Source organism: Hydra vulgaris, chromosome 01, assembly GCF_038396675.1.
Source record: "Hydra vulgaris chromosome 01, alternate assembly HydraT2T_AEP".
Classification (NCBI taxonomy): Eukaryota; Metazoa; Cnidaria; class Hydrozoa; order Anthoathecata; family Hydridae; genus Hydra; species Hydra vulgaris.
The window spans coordinates 49,535,001-49,538,540 of record NC_088920.1 but is presented as its reverse complement, the minus strand read 5'-3'; the positions used below and the strand labels follow the sequence as shown (position 1 = coordinate 49,538,540).

Sequence of the window (3,540 nt, the reverse complement as noted above, 5' to 3'; positions counted from 1 at the left end):
ATTTTCCAGCAGATATGAAAAAAAAATTTAGTTATAAGTTTGTTAAATAGTTTATAAATAAGTAATAAATAAATAAAGTTTCGGAGAACACTTCTGTATGACTGTGACAAGAATAAAGCTGTAAGAATAAGCTGTTGACTAAGAGTTTAATTGTGAAATAACATTAGCAACGGATGCAAGAATGATTTGGTTTAACATATTTAACAGCGGATTAACCTGTTTCTTTGGGATGACAGGAAGGTTGTTTCAAAAGATATGTTAAAGGAAAGGTTCTTTGCGAACTATTTTGTATCATATTTCAATTTACGCTATAGGATCTTATCTTATGGGGTAAATTGAAATAGGATAAAGTGATTAAATATTAGTACTGCATGTGAAAAAAGTCACAGTGCTAACTATCTGAATAATAAATAGATATCAGAATGCAAGCAACATCTAACTTATATATTTATTTCTATTTAGCTATCATTTGTAGTTTTTACTCAAACAATAGACCTAAAGCTAGAGGCATTAGTTCAGAGCAATGTTCTACTAGTCGTTGCCTAGAAAAGCTAATTCTTGAAGGTAGCAGAACACAAGACAGGTTGTACTGAATTGTATGCTACCAGTAGCATACAATGTGTGAGTGATTCATGATTATTAAATTCCCGACCTGAGTTGTTTCCTTGATACTTATTATAACTAGCAACCAGTCAATCAAATCTTTCTTATCTAAATCATCAGATCCTAAGTTTCAGCCTCTTTAGAAAAAACATTTTCCGGATTGTTCCTCTCGCTAAATTATTTCTTTTTTTACACCCTGCTTTTCATATAGTATTTCAATAATATCACCATAGGCACTATAAGCACTTTTCTATTAATCTTATTTTCCGCTTTAGAGGAAACTTTTTCCAAAAAAAGTACTCTACTAGTTTTAATTATTATGACAAATAATTAAAACTTGCTTACTTAACTCTGTTTGCGCAAGTTCAACGCAATTTTCCGCATGGAAATTTCCAAAATATAATGAAAATATCAATAGGAGAATTTTTAGAATTTTGTAAGAACAATGAATGGAATTGCTAAACAAATAATACATTCGGTTACAAAATGTTTTGTTCCAGGCATGATCGGTACCGATTTTCCGGCTTATCACCGGTACCGAAATAGCCTGTAGACAAAACATTTTGTAACCAAGTGCATTATTTGCTTAGCAACTCTATTGTTGTGGCTGTTCTGTTCTACTAGTTCTCCCATTGATTAAATATAGGGTTTATTTATGCTAATAAAATCTACAAGAAATTTATTCCTTTTGGATTTCATTATTCCATAAAAAACAACAACAACAACAACAATAACAAAAAGCAGTATATTTCCTATATAAATGATTTACATATGGATGTTATAAATTACAAAAAAATATGTACAGTCTACATTCTGGATGGTTCACTCTCATATAGCCGGCTAAATCGATAGAGAGCGACAATAAAGTCACATATAGTAGAAAAAAAGTAGGCAGACATAAAGAATAATGAGTTCTGACATATTGAATAATGAATTCTGCATAAAATAATTATGTATCACATAAGTTATTTTATACAGGTTGACAAAAAAGAGCAACAACAACAATGTTGTATATATATGTATATATAGTTTATTATATAAAGTATGTTATTTAGAACTTATTAAGTATCTTACACTATTTTTATACAATTTTAATAGATATATATACATTAATAATTTATATATATATATCAAAGTTGTATAAAAATAGTGTAAAGTACTTGATAAATTCTGTATAATGTCATATATATATATATATATATATATATATATATATATATATATATATATATATATATATATATATATATATATATATATATATATATATATATGTATATATATATATATAAATATATATATATATATATATATATGTACAAATATATAGAGTTATGGGCAGTTCAATTTTAAATAAAAAATGTTGCAATGTGATAATGCATAAAATATTAAATTATTTGTTTTAAGACTTTTTTCCTTGCATTTTTAATACATATATTAGGGTGTCCCAAGAAACAACATTTTTTAAAATAACCTGCTCACACCCCCTAAATGTGTTTTATCTAATATAAAAACACTAGGTTAAAAATTTTTTTGATTATAAAATATTTTAAAGGTCTCTAATATTTAAAACAAAAAAGTGTTTTAAAAAGATTTCAACCTGGTACTAAAATGAAGCGAAATTATATAAAAATTTCAAAAATAATATTCATTTTTTGTTAAAAAATGTAATTTTTTAAATGTAATAAAACCAAAAATAACATTTTTTTTTTGATTTTTTCGAAAATATTAGGGACCCATTAAATATCCAAGGGTCTTGATGGACCCTTTAAATTATTTTTTATTCAAAAAAATTTTTAACATAGTGTTTTTGTATTAGATAGAACGCATTTAGGGGGCTAGAGCAGATTATTTTCAAAAATGTTGTTTTTTGAGACACACTAACATATATTAATACAAAATAGAATTGAGGAAACTAATTAGAATTAATGTTTTTTAAAAAAATCACAAAAACGCAAATTAAAAGACTACAATGTTTTTAAAAATATTCTAAATGTTTTTATTTTTATTGCCTTGCTGTAAAACATGTGCGGAGTGCTGCTACATCGACTATTTTAAAGCCTGCTGCTACAAGGAAGTGCTACAGCTACAAGGTAGTGCTGCTACATCGACTATTTTATAGCTTGACTTGCAACAGAGTGCTGCTACATCGACTAAGGGTTTGGTTAGACAGGCAGTCTATCAAATAATAAAATAAAACTTTTTAAATAAAATAAAATTTTTTTTCCCGTCTTTAAAATAATTAAAAAAAAACAACTTTAAACTAACCTAGCAATGGTAAAATTAAAAACGATCATGCAAGAGTATATCTATATCTATATATATATATATATATATATATATATATATATATATATATATATATATATATATATATATATATATATATATATATATATATATATATATATATATATATATATATATATATAAATATATATATATATATATATATATATATATATATATATATATATATATATATATATATATATAAATATATATATATATATTGCTGTTGTATGATTTAGTATTAAAAATACTAAACTCTTGATTGTTGTAAAGTGCTCAATATTTAAGAAAATATATATTTTTTCAAAAACAGAGCGTTTTATAATTAAATTTTAGAATTAAATTTTAGAAATTGTTTTTTCTAAAATTTAATTATATATATATATATATATATATATGCATATATATATATATACATATATATATATATATATATATATATGCATATATATATATACATATATATATAAATATATATATATATATATATATATATATATATATATATATATATATATATGCATATATATTTTTTTTTCCCGTCTTAAAAATAATTTAAAAAAACAACCTTAAACTTACCTAGCAATGGTAAAATTAAAAACGATCATGCAAGAGTATATCTATATCTATCTATCTATCTATCTA

The 3,540-nt window shown here is 23.4% G+C and overlaps 1 protein-coding gene across 1 annotated transcript in view; it reads left to right on the top strand.

Annotated features, from left to right (window-relative positions):
- Positions 1–1,168: 1,168 nt before the first annotated feature.
- LOC101241763 (cilia- and flagella-associated protein 44) overlaps positions 1,169–3,540 on the top strand; it is a 101,925-nt gene continuing 99,553 nt past the window's right edge. The window contains exon 1 of the mRNA XM_065788459.1: positions 1,169–1,490. The gene's annotated coding sequence lies outside the window, so the exon portion shown is untranslated. The remainder of the gene's footprint in view (positions 1,491–3,540) is intronic.